This window comes from Schistocerca piceifrons, chromosome 4, assembly GCF_021461385.2.
Source record: "Schistocerca piceifrons isolate TAMUIC-IGC-003096 chromosome 4, iqSchPice1.1, whole genome shotgun sequence".
NCBI lineage: Eukaryota > Metazoa > Arthropoda > Insecta > Orthoptera > Acrididae > Schistocerca > Schistocerca piceifrons.
Genome location: NC_060141.1, coordinates 248,479,547 through 248,493,958, shown reverse-complemented (window position 1 = coordinate 248,493,958; position 14,412 = coordinate 248,479,547). Strand labels below are relative to the sequence as shown.

Here is a 14,412-nt window from a genome sequence, read left to right as displayed (position 1 = left end):
CCTCGCGGGGCCTCCACAGCCACCAGGCAGGCAGGCTGGGACGGCAGCGGACGTGGTCGCACCTCTTTCCTTCCTGGTCGCTCGCTTCACCTACAGCTAGACGACGCTCTCCCCAAGCCGCTGTAACCTACGCGACGGAGGGTACTCCCCATCGTTATTAGTTACTCTGTGGGCAACCGACGGGCCGCAGGCCGGATCCGGCCAGCGATTGTTTTCAATTCGGCCTGCGGAAAAAATTCAGTGCCATATTTTGTTTCTCTGTTCTTTATCGTACTAACATTAGTACGAGGGTCACTCCAAAATAAATGCACTCTATTTTTGTAAAAATACAGTTTTCATTCTGCATTTGTGAAAGTTTTACAGTGTGTATATACATCCTTCCCGCTTGTTTTCAAACTTAGTTCAACCTGTTCCCGTGAGTGGCGCCGTCGCAGCATGTCTTCAAGATGGCTGCTATACTTGACGTTCGTCAGAAGCAACGTGCTGTCATAGAATTCCTGTGTTGTGAAAACGAGACAGTGGGAAACATCCACAAGAGGTTGAAAAAGGTGTAAGGAGATGCTGCTGTCGATCGCAGTACAGTTAGTCGGTGGGCAAGCAGGTTACGTGATGAAAGCGGGCATGGCAATATTGAGGATTGTCCTCGCAGCGGCAGGCCTCGTACTGCATACACTCCAGACTATGTGCAGAGATTTAAAGAATTTGTGATTGCTGACAGACGCATCACAGTGAACGAATTGTCACGCTACGTTGGGATAGGGGAAGGAAGTGTTTGCAGAATACTGAAAGTGTTGGCGTTAAGAAAGGTTTGTGCCTGGTGGGTTCCCAGGATATTGACAGTGGCTCACAAAGAAACAAGAAAAACGGTATGCAGCGAACTTTTGGATGGAGATGAATTTCTTGGAAGAATTGTGACAGGTGATGAAACATGCCTCCATCATTTTTCATCAGAGACAAAGAGGCAATCAATGACGTGGCATCGCCGGCCGAAGTGGCCGAGCGGTTCTAGGCGCTTCAGTCTGGAACCGCGCGACCGCTACGGTCGCAGGTTCGAATCCTGCCTCGGGCATGGGTGTGTGTGATGTCCTTAGGTTAGTTAGGTTTAAGTAGTTCTAAGTTCTAGGGGACTGATGACCTCAGATGTTAAGTCCCATAGTGCTTAGAGCCATTGGAACCATTGGTAGTGGCATCATGCAAATTCATCCAAGAAAAAAAAATTCAAAACCGCACTTTCTGCTGGAAAAGTTATGGCTACAGTGTTTTTCGATTCCGAAGGACTCTTGCTTGTGGACATCATGCCAAGTGGAACCACCATAAATTCTGATGCATATGTGACGATACTGAAGGAACTTCAAGCTCAACTGAGTCGTGTTCGACCACATCGGCAAAAGCAGGATGTTTTGCTGTTGCACAACAATGCACGGCCACATGTCAGTCAAAAAACCATGGAAGCGATCACAAAACTCGGATGGACAACACTGAAACACCCGCCTTACAGTCCTGACCTGGCTCCATGTGACTATCATCTCTTTGGGAAACTGAAAGACTCTCTTCGTGGAACAAGGTTTGAAGATGATGTCTCCCTTGTGCACGCTGCCAAACAGTGGCCCCAACAGGCTGGTCCAGAATTTTACTGTGCGGGAATACAGGCGCTGGTTCCAAGATGGCGTAAGGCAGTTGAGAGGAATGGAAATTATATGGAGAAATGAAAATATTGTTCCTAAAGGATGTATCTATACACTGTAAAACTTTCAAACATGTAGAATAAAAGATGGAAAAAAATAGTGTGCATTTCTTTTGTAGTGACCCTCGTAGATAACTTGTGCATTGTGGACGTATTGGAATCCGGCAGCTGAGAGGCAAAATCGCATAAATATTTTTTTTTTTTAATTTTCAACAACCGGTTCGATAGGCTTTGCTGTCAAAATTTTTGTTATAAAACGTGTTCTTTGTGAGCTGGGACCTCACGCCAAGCTGTCATGTTAGAGGTAAACTATAGCACATTATACACAGGTCTGTCAGAAATAAAACTTTTACAATCAAAAAGCACATTGTGCACATGGCTAAGACTGTATACGAGTATGTAGTGCTCACAGATTATTGTTACCTCATAAAAATGACAGTATACAATAAAATGCACAGTGATTTTTCATAACGTGACAGTCAACTTTGAGAGTTACGTATACGGACATGGCCATGTGCACAAGGTACTTTCTGATTTTAAATGCTGTATTTCTGACAAATCTTGGTATAATGCGCTACGTCTTATAAAAAGAATTTTTGAAGATCTGAAAATGACGGCAAAGTCTATCGAAACCGGTTGTTGAAAATAAAGAACTATTTATGCGATCTTGGCTCAAGAAAGCTTTTTATATGCGGTTATTTTTCTATTACGACGCTTCACGATTCCTGTCAGCCCTTCTTCAGCTCTGTGCAGGTATTCGCATGTGGTGAACATTCTTTATTAACGACACTGCACTGCACGATTTTGTAACGGAAGTTTTTAAGATAACTATTTTAAAACGCCATAAATAAAGATAAAATATTCTCTACGCGTAAATAAATGTAAACATCTGGGTGCTTTGAGGCATAATTTGTTGGCGATGCGAGTCAGGAAAGGGTGCCATTCATATCGGTGCGTTATCCAATAAACTTCAACGTGACAGACGCAATACTTTTGACCTGTCGCGTGTCTAGGCATTCCGTGAGCTTAAGTAAGCATGTGAATCAGGCCCAAGGTCACCGAACGTTGCCCACGCCTGCTCTGTCCTACTCCACTAGCGCACTGAGCGAGGAAAAAATGCCTATGTTCCCCTGTTGCTTCCGCTGTTGTTGTTTTCAGTCCGAAGACTGGTTTGATGCAGCTCTCCACGCTACTGTCCTATGCAAGCCGCTTCTTCTCCGAAAGATTACTGCAACCTACATCCAACTGAACCTGTTTCATATATTCTTGAGTCTTGATCCCTTCCTCCTACACTTCCTTCCAACACAAAACTAATGATTCCTTGGTGTCTCAGACGTGTCCTACCAACCGATCGCTTCTTTTACTCAAGTTTTGCAACAAATTTGTTTTCTCCCCTACTCTATTCAGTGTCTCCTCATTAGTTACGCGATCTACTCAGTTACTCTTTTTTCTGTAGCACCACATTTCAAAAGCTTCTATTCTTTTATTCTCTGAACTGCTTATCGTCCATGTTTCACTTCCGTAAAAGGCTACACTTCCACACAACTTCCGAAAAATCTTCCTAACACTTAAATCTATATTCGATATTAACATATATTTCTTCTTCAGAAAGGCTTGTCTTGCCATTGCGTCAACATTTTATATCCCCTCCACTTCGATCTGCATCAGATATTTTACTGCTCAAATAGCAGATTCATTCACTACTTTTAGTATCTCATTTCCTCATCTCATTCCCTCAGTATCGCCTGCTTCAATGTGGCTACATTCCATTACCCTTGTTGCGCTTTCGTTGACGTTCATCTTACATCCTACTTTCAACACACTGCCCATTCCATTCAACCGCTCTTCCAAGTCCTTTGCCGTCTCTGACAGAATTATGTTATCGGCAAACCTCAAAGTTTTTATTTCTTCAACCTGAACTTTAATTCCTTCGCCAAATGTTTCTTTGGTTTCCTATAGCGTTTCCTCAATGTTCAGATTGTAGAACATTAGGAACAGGCTACAATCCTGTTTCTGCACCACCGCCTCCTTTCATGTCCTTCTAATCTTATAACTGCCGTCTAGCTTCAGTACAAGTTGTAAATGGCCTTTCCCTCCGTGTATTTTGGTCGGCGACCTTCAAAATTCCTGGCCGCAGCTCGTTGTCGTGCGGTAGCGTTCTCGCTTCCCGCGCCCGGGTTCGATTCCCGGCGGGGACAGGGATTTTCTCTGCCTCGTGATGCCTGGGTGTTGTGTGATGTCCTTAGGTTATTTAGGTTTAAGTAGTTCTAAGTTCTAGGGGACTGATGACCATAGCTGTTAAGTCCCATAGTGCTCAGAGCCATTAGAACCTTCAAAATTCCGGAGTGTGCATTCGTCAACATTGTCAAATGCTTTCTCTAAGTCTACAAACGCTATAAACTTAGGATTGCCCTTCCTCAATCCGTCTTCTAAAGTAAGTTGTAGTATCAGTTCTGATTCGCGTGTTCCTACATTTCTCCGGAATCCGTATTGTTCTCCCCCGGGGTCAGCTTCCCTCAATTCTTCCATTCTTCTGCAAATAATTGGTGTCAATATTTTGCAACCAACACTTTTTAAATTTATGGTTTGGAAATATTCACACCTGTCAGCACACGCTTTCTTTGTATTTGGAATTATTACAGTCTTCTAGAAATCTGAGCGAATTTTCCCTGAGTCATAGGTTCTGAGCGAATTTTCCCTCCGTCATAGGTCTTGCACATCAGGTTGAATAGTTTCGTTTTGGCTGTCTCTCCCAAAGACGCAACAGTTGTGAGGGAGTGTCGTCTGCATCAGGGACCTTGTTTCGACGTAGGTGTTTCAATCCTCTGTCAAATTTTTCTAGCAGTATCATATCTCCCATTCATCTTCATCTACTTCCACTTCCTTTCTACAGTATCACCTTGTAGTTCATTTTTCTTGTACAGCCCCTACATACATTCCTTCCACCCTTCAGATTTCCCTTCTTTCCCTGCACGAGATGTATCCTGTTCTTCAGCAATGATCCACCCACATTCTACTGTGTCAACGGGTACCGCCGTGTTGTAACCGCAGTATCTCTCCCGGGGTCTTCCACAGCTTTTTCTGTGGATGAAACATTTTATTACACCATCTGTTGGGCTCTGGCGTCGGTTGCGGCCAGCACATTTTCATTCCAGCCTGGTGATCCTGTAGAGGACGTCTGTTAGCAGTGTTCTGCTGCTGATCACTTCGCTCCAGAGGCTGATGCACAGCGCAAGCCTCTCTGTTGTTCTCTGTACACATTGTAATTTATGAGCATTCACACTTCATGAGCCCAAGTTTCTAGACTGAAGTTGTGACTGGCACTGCACAAGAATTTTACGCTTCCTGTTATTGAATTACTGTAACAGCCGTCCTTGATTTTCAACAAGAACTGAAGCTTTTGCCGACGAGTTCAAACCAATGCTCGTGGAATTTCTGCACTTTCTTTGGCGACCCATTTATTAGCTTTACAACCAAGATGGATGTATTTGGAGATGAATTAATGATTTCAGTAGCTCATTGTTTCTTTCTTTTTGGACCCGGAACTTAAGATTTTCACATATCCATCTCCAAACCAAGTGCTGCACAGGTAACTTCAATTCTTCAATCATATTTGTAAATTTGGTCAGTTTTTCATTCATCACCACAACATCTGTAGAAAATTCTAAGTGTTTCACGGACTGTCCACCGATTTTGATCCTTCGATTATATCAGTCCAAACCTTTAAATACGTCTCGCACGCTAGGGTAAATAACCTTGTAAATATCGTCTCCCTTGGCGTATTGCTTTGCCTACTGGAATCTTGTTGCATGTGATGTCCTCTTCTGCACTCAGTGTTATCGTTGTTTCTTCGTATTATGATTCGAGAGCCTTATGTATTTTTGAACCGCTTAAGACGAATGCCGAGATGTTTCCTTTGGAAAAATGGGTCTGAGCACTATGGGACTTAACTTCTGAGGTCATTAGTCCCCTAGAACTTAGAACTACTTAAACCTAACTAACCTAAGGACATCACACACATCCATACCCGAGGCCGGATTCGAACCGGCGACCGGAGCGGTCGCGCGGTTCCAGACTGTAGCGCCTAGAACCGCTCGGCCACCCTGGCCGGCTTCCTTTGGAAGGGCACGGCCGATTTCTTCTATCCCTACCCAATCCGAGCTTCCGCTCCATCTCTAGTGATCTCGTCGTAAACGGGACTTCGAATTGCCATTTTCCATCTCGGGCTTGCACCGAGCGTCTCAATTCCTTATATCCGCTCTACTTGGTAAGCTCTCCAATCACTGGAGCAGTGAGTTGGAAAAGACTTACCTCGTGTTTTGTACGCAGTTTCCTTTACAAATGCGCCGCACTTTCCAGGAGTCTTCCAACAAATTCATGTCTTCCGTATTGTGGCTTTCACGTGTTCGTTCTATTTCGTGCGGTTTCGTAGTTTCTCCCTTGGTATTTTAAACGATATTCTAGGGTTTATAAATGTGCCACCAATCTTGTTAATGGATATTACCGGTTTCTAAGATCTTTGAAGTACTCCTGGTAACTTCTAAAATGAGACAACACTAATCTGAAAGTTAGCTTTATTTGAGAAGTATCTACAGCTTTCGGTGTTACTTTTTATTCTGTTACTAGCTGGCGAACCCGGCACTGCCTTGGCATTTATTTTGCCAATTTCCTATTACAATCGAAAACAAAATACGAACTCTGTTTGTAACGCAATATTCCGGGCAGTTTCCATACGCTGATCGCAGTTCCTTCATGTATCTACAACGCGATTATGTAAAAATCTCTGTAGCAACGCCTCTTCACAGCTCTAGAGATGGCTATCGTTTTCGCCTACAGCTGTTTCTGCTTCGTAGTTGAAAGCCGTCAAAAACGCTACCAAGAGTCAGGGATTACTTCATACATGATACGGCATTTTTTCACGCATCCCAGTGTTTGTGAACTCATACCTGTTGAACTATGTGACTTGCAGTCATATATTTGTGTACATACATTCAGCGGGATATGGGGATATTATCTGCAAAATGTGTTGCGAATAGAGTTAGTAGCAAATAAGTAATATATCTAAAGTTCATGCATAACGCGCAGTTTTTCAGGGGTCTCAGTGTTTATGACGTCATATCCCCTGAACTACGACAGGTACGTGGTTTTTCCACCATGAGCGACTGCTGTCTGAGAGTAACGGATGTGTGTACCAGCTCTGGTTGGAATCGGCCCAGTAGTTCAGGAGGAGATGTGGAACAATACACACACACACACACACACACACACACACACTCACTCACACACACACAAGTATACACAAGTATATGTATTCACTATGTGATCAAAAGTATCCGGACACCCCCAAAAACATAAGTTTTTCATATCAGGTACATTGTGCTGGTACCTACTACCAGGTACTCCATATCAGCGACCTCAGTGGTCAGGTAACTGGGTGTCACTTTTGTTATTACCGATGTGATTGTGAAGTAGAAACGTGGAAGGGGCACGTACAGCACAAAACAGTACAGGGCGACCTCGTCTGTTGACTGACAAAGACCGCCGACAGTTGAAGAGGGTCATAATGTGTAATAGGCAGACATCTATCCACACCATCATACAGGAATTCCAAACTGCATCAGGGTCCACTGCGAATACTGTGACAGTTAGGCGAGAGGTGAGAAAACTTGGATTTCTTGGTCGAGCGGCTGCTCATAAGCCACACATCACGCCGGTAAATGACAATCGACGACTCGCTTGGTGAAAGGAGCGTAAACAATGGACGATTGAACAGTGGAAAAACGTTGTGTGGAGTGACGAATCAAGGTACACAATGTGGCGATCCGATGTCAGGGTGTGGGTATGGCGAATGCCCGGTGAACGTCATCTGCCAGCGTGTGTGGAGCCAACAGCATAATTAGGAGGCGTTGGTGTTATGGTGTCGTCGTGTTTTTCATGGAGGGAGGCTTGGACTGCTTGTTGTTTTCAGTGGCACTATCACAGCACAGGCCTACACTGATGTTTTACGTACCTCTTGCTTCCCACTGATGAAGAGCGATTCGAGGATGGCGATTGCAAAACGATCGAGTACCTGTTCCCAATGCACGGCGTGTGGCGGAGTGGTTTACGCGACAATAACATCCCTGTAATGACTGGCCTGCACAGAGTCCTGACCTGAATCCTGCAGAACACCTTTGAGATGTTTTGGAACGCCGACTTTGTGGCAGGCCTCACCGACCGACATCGATCCCTCTCCTCAGCGCAGCATTCCGTGAAGAATGCGCTGCCATTGCCCAAAAACCTTCCAGCACCTAAGTGAACGTATGCCTGGGAGAGTGGAAGCTGACATCAAGGCTTAGGGGGCCCAACACCATATTGAATTCCACCATTACCGATGGAGGGGCCACGAACCTAAAAGTCAATTTCAGCTAGGTGGTTGGCGGTGTAGAGTAACAGGATTTCCAATGAGAAGAAATGCTATCTCCTCACATCGGAACTCTTAAAAAACACTTTCTCAAAATAATGAACAAAAATCTAAATGACAAGATTGATGTTTGCGGCTGGCGGAGACGTGTGAGGGGAAATGAAGTAATCGGCGTACTGCGCTACCAACAGAATTTGCAACGTTTAACTTCACCACGGAAATATATATACAATTTTTTACAATATGTATGAATTTAGTAAAAAGGTAAAGTCTGTGGTGTAAGCCCCGTGACCGGTCTATCGACCTGATTGCAGGTGGAGTGTTGCCCTTCTTATCGCCGCGGCACTAGGAGGAGCAGGGTTGGCGTGTCCCTCACCCTGGCCGCCTTTTACCCCTAGGAAGATCTCTGATAATTTGTGAGGAGGTTGAGTGGCCCTGGAGCCATCCTGGAGAGACTGCAACGAGGAAAAATCCCCGCCATTATCCGGGATTGAATTCGAAACCTCCAGGGATGACGTCTGTTTTACCCGTTAGACTACCACGGCCACACGGTTATTCAGTACAATTAAAACATCCAGAAGATATATGTACCGAAAGTGGCCGGGGTATGATTGTGGACCGCTATCTTGTAGGTTGTAACCGTACCAGCTGGCAACTGACGGAGCTGCTTTGTGGAAGAGAGCTGTGGCTACTGCTGCACATTGTCAGCAGGCCGTGGGACGAGCAGGCAGAGCAGGGCAGGGCCGTCCAGAGATCAAGAGCTCCTGCTACAGTGGCACATACCTTCCGATAGGACTGTTGATATGTTTAAAAATATCGGGAATTCGGTATAGCGATATTTTAAGTTATATCATATCGGCCCTCGTTATATCGAAGTATTGATATTTCAACAGAAAAAATATCTACGCACCGACATATAAAAATATCGGCTGTTTGTTTTTTTTTTTTCACTTCTGCAAAACGCCACCGACCTAACAGTTGCAGCGCAAGAGTTGCAAACGTTGCGGATTCTGTTAATAGCGCAGTGCGCCGATTACTTCAGGATTTCCCACACACATCTCCGCTCCCCGCAAAGACCAGTCTTGTCATACGGATTTTTGTTCATCATTTTCAGAAATAGCATTTCTTCGCATTGGAAATCTTGTTGCCTCTACACACCGCCAGCTCCCCCCCTAGGGAAACTGAGCATCTTAAACTATTAACACTCCCTCACATAGTGAAAGTAAAGTTACGTCTTACCACAATTTCAACAGAAGAGTTTCAAATATTTACCGAAAGCGGCGAAAAAAAAAATATAAAACCAATATCGGCACTCGATATTGCCATTTCGATATCGATATACTGGGAAAAATATCGGAGATGTAGATATTTTTTTGGAAAATACATCTACATGTGGATAAATCAATATTTAATTAACAGCCCTACCTCCCGGCAGAGTACTACACCTCGTCTGGGCTATTTTTCTAAATGGGGACAGCTGCAAGAAACGATCCCTGAGACGGTAAGGAGCGAAGAACGTCATATACGGGGTACGTCCACTGAAGATGAAGATAACGATATTAAGGGTTCTCACAGTATCGACACCAGGTAGATGGCCCGCCAACATGAGGTAAGTCTGACAACTGTATGGAACATTCTTCACAACTACCACTACCTGAATTACTAACAACACGTTCAGGTCTTCTTACTTACTGTTTACTTACGGTTTTCTCGCTGGTTCGTCACGCCCTGTCATTCATCCTATTCACAGATGAGGCTATTTTTGCAACAGACGATATCGTCAACCTTCATACGGCCCTGTAAGATACTACTTTGTCTTCCTGATTTAAGTGAGTGATTTCTTTCTACACGTTTCCACCACTCCGTCTCTCGAGCTACTGACTACTTTTTTAATCTTTTTTTTTTTTTTTTTTTTTTGGAAGATCAATGCAAAGGACAAAAATATATCGTACAATGTATATTAATTGTAGCTGTAATTATTATGTTGCATGTATCGTACAGTGCTTGAGTTGGGATTGAAGGGGAGCGGGAGAGGGGGGGGGGCGCAGAGAGCCACATACCAACGATGACCTGGGCCACATAAGCTGCCGGATGTTTATTATAACATCAGTCAGAGACTATACGGCCACAAGCAGCGAAGGCTGTTACTTTTGTAATGACTGTAATGAATTAAAAGATTATCCTTTATCCGTGAAAGAAATGGTCCGTGTAAGTTTTGCTGAGAGCATGAATTAGGAGCCATCCACTTCATTTTGTGATATGTAGTACTGAATACCTTTATGTTCATGCGCTAGAAGACAATAAAGGAGCGTTTCTCAATCCAGACGTTGTTTTTGTGTAGAATTGACTGAATATTGTGAAAATTCACAGTGGGATTTATTTTTTTTAGAGTAATCTTAGTTTTGGAAAGTAGGATAGTTTGATGTTATTTTTACTCAACACCACGCCCTCGAATGCACTGATCTGAGTGAAATAAAGAAATAAATAGTCAAACAACAGGTTTTTATGTTGTACAACAGTGTAGTTTAACATAGTAACAGAGAGGGTCTGCTGGAAAGAAAAAGGTTATATTTAATTTTGAACTTAAGGTCAAGCTTCTTATATAAAATAAGAAATGAATTTTTCCTGGTACCATTGAATACGCTGCAACACCTCTCTGCAAGAGGATAGTACGAAGTCAACTAGGCGCACAGTTTAAAAAGAAATCAGCGCTAGTTATATTCCGATAAGAAGTAAAAAGATAAAAATTTATTCACGATTTCATGCAAAAGTCTAAAGCGTTTGGTATCATGAATATAGAAACTCATTACACCAAGCAAATCGCACAATAAAGATCATACTAAATCGCAAGTTTTAACGAGAATGCGTTGCCTTACAGGATCTCATATTAAAAAAAATAATAATCATCCGACAACGATTACCATAGTCCGGCAGTGCGTACCAGATATCACTATATTACAGCAATACAGCGCCAACATTATCAACAATTTGTCATCACGGCTATTTTGTGTTGTAAATAAAAAAGGAAATCTAGTGCATCTGATAAGAGATTCTCCACGGTATGATAGCAGCTAACCATCAGCACCCGTTCAGTCTACGTGTATTCGCGGGGATTATTGGAGACTGCCTTGTGTGACCAATCACTCTCCCGCAACGCCTCGCAGGCGATACATGTCTCTATTTCCTGAAGGCGAACCCTGCCTCTCCTACTCCGCCGCGTCCCAGCAGAGGTCCTATCACCAGTTTTGGACAAAGGTGTGGCTTGCCTGGCGCAATTAGGGCGCAGAAGACAATGTGGGCTGAGGTCTGATAAGATACACTGTGTGACCAAAAGTATCCGGACACCTGACTGAAAATAATTTACACGTTCGTGGCGCCCTCCGTCGGTAATGCTGGAATTCATTATCGTGTTTGCCCACCCTTAACCTTGATGACAGCATCCACTCTCAGGCATACGTTCAATCAGGAGCTGCAAGGTTTCTTGAGGAATGGTATCCCATTCTTCACGGAGTGCTACACTGACGAGAGGTATCGACGTTGGTCGCTGAGACCTGGCACGAAGTCGGCGTTCCAAAACATCCCAAAGGTGTTCTGTAGGATTCAGGTCGGGACTCTGTCCACGCCAGTCCATTACATGAATGTTATTGTCGTGTAACCATTCCGCCACAGGCCTTTCATTGTGAACAAGTGCTCGATCGGGTTGAAAGATGCAATGGTAATCCCCGAACTGCTCCTCAACAGCGGGAAGCAAGAAGGTGCTTAAAACATCAATGTAGGCCTGTGCTGTGATAGTGCCACGCAAAACAACAAGGAATGCAAGCCCCGTCAATGTAAAACACGACCACACCATAACACCACCGCCTCCGAATGTTACTGTTGGCACTACACACGTTGGCAGATGACGTTCACCGGGCATTCGCCATAGCCACACCCTGACATTGGGTCGCCACATTATGTACCGTCATTCGTCACTCCACACAACGTTTTTCCATTGTTAAATCCTCCAATGTTTACGCTCCTTACACCAAGCGAGGCGTCGTTTCGCATTTACCGGCGTGATATGTGGCTTATGAGCAGCCGCTCGACCATGAAATCCAAGTTTTCTCACCCCCCACCTAACTGACATAGTATTTGAAGTGGATCCTAATGCAGTTTGGAATTCCTGTGTGATGGTCTGGGTAGATGTCTGCCTATTACACCTTACGACCCTCTTCAACTGTCGGCGGTCTCTCTCAGTCAACAGACGATGTTGTGTGCTGTGCGTGTCCCTTCATGTTTCAACTTCACTATCACATCAGAAACAGTGAACCTAGGGATGTTTAGGAGTGTGGAAATATCGCATACAGACGTATGACACAAGTAACACCCAATCACCTGACCACGTTCGAAGTCCGAAGTCCTTGAGTTCCGCGGAGCGCCCCATTCTGCTCTCTCGAGATGTCTAATGACTACCGAGGTCGCTGATATGAAGTACCTGGCACAATGGACCTAATATGAAAACGTATGTTTTGGGGGTCGTCCGGATGCTTTTGATCACTTAGTGTACTTTAACAGAATGAGAGGGATAAAATCTCGTAAGATGCTTAGCGCAGGCGAATTTGGAACGGACAGAAGTTGTTGGCTTCGTAGGAAGTGAATAAACGTGCACACACTTAAATAATTCAATTTAAAAACCATTTATTTCTCAGCCAGTCAACTAACCGCTGTTGTACTTACAATATTCTGTTAGTCCATCTCTTCCAGACCCTTTGTCCACTTCCTTCTTTCCCCATTCTTTGTCTATCACCTTCCTGTCCATCTGCTCCTCCCTTTGTCTCTCTGATCATTTGCTCCTCCTCCTTGTTCTGTCTACCACCTCCTTCCCGCCTCTAAGTCCATCACATCTTCCCCTTTCTATCTCTTCATCCCCCCCCCTCTCCCTTACAATGGATGGTGGCCCGTGGTATCTCTGCCAAAAGACCAAAATGTTGGCGCTCGAAAGTGTTTAGGAGCCCACTTTTTATCGTACATGAAGGAACATGGAGGTCTGCAGCAGTTCACCCCTAAGTGTTAACACGTTGACCCAACGACATCGTGAGATACGACTGCAGTGGGCACAGGACCATCGGGATTCGACAATTGATCAAGGGAAACGTGTCAACTCTTCGGGTGAACCAAATTTTTTGCTACACTAGGTCTCTGGTCGTCTCCACAAACGCTGTCATCGAGGTGGACGGCGGCTCGAAAAGTGCAGCGCGCCACGGACACTGGCTGGTGGGAGCAGTATGATGGAAGACATTCTCCTACGATTGCATGGGGCCTGTGATAGTAATCGAAGACTCGCTGACAGATACGAACCATCTGCATCGTCTCACGCTTGATGTCTTCCCCGACGACGATGTCATCTTTCAGTAGTGTAATTGTCCATGTCTCAGGGCCAGAACCGTGCTGCAGTGATTTGAGGAGCGTTGTAGTGGCCTCACGTTGATGTCTCGGCGGCCAAATTCGCCTGATGTAAATCCTATGGAACCCATCTGGGTCGCTATAGGGGGCCCGCGAATCAGCGGGATGTTATTTACGCGTATTACATGACTTGTACGTGGACATCTAATGCCACATACCTCCACAAACATACGAACAAACTGTAGTATCCCTGACAGACAGAATCAGTGATATACGAGGTTGGTTTGAAAAGTTCTCGGAATGGAACAGAAAAAAGTACTTATATCACTGCAAGCTCTTTTATTTTTCAATGTAGTCTCCTTGTAGTTTAATGCACATGGTCCAACGATGTTCCAGTGCCTTGATCCCATCTCGAAAATGAGTTTCCTCCAGGGCTGCAAAATAGTTGTCAACTCCCGACAATCAATTCTTCGTTTGAAGTGAGTCTTCGCCCATGAAGAAAAATTTTCAGTTTTGGGAAGAGATGAAAGTCTGACGGAGCCATATCAGGCGAATAAGGTGGATGTGGCAATAATTCATACCTTAGTTCGTGTAATTTTGCCATGACGACGTCACAAGTGTGCGGGCGCGCATTGCCTTGATGGAAGATGACTTTCTTCCTTGCTAAACCTGGCCTTTTTTCTCGTCTATTTTGTTGTTGTTGTTGTTGTTTTGTTTTAATTTGTCCAGGAGGTTGGAATAGTATTCTAGTGGGGAGATAATCTACAAACAGAATCCCAGAACAATGATGCCATTACCTTTCCCGCCGAAGGAATTGTCTTTACTTTCTTTGGTGGCGGACAATCAGCATGTTTGCGCTGCTTTGGCTATTGTTTTGTCTCTGGGTATAGTAGACCACCCAAGTTTCATCTGTCATCACAAACCGGAACAAAAAATCTTGTTC

General features: G+C 44.4%; 1 protein-coding gene across 5 annotated transcripts in view; it reads right to left on the bottom strand.

Moving 5' to 3' along the window:
- Positions 1-14,412, bottom strand: part of LOC124796334 (FH1/FH2 domain-containing protein 3) — a 646,429-nt gene that overhangs the window by 266,904 nt on the left and 365,113 nt on the right. The gene's annotated exons all lie outside the window — the stretch shown is intronic.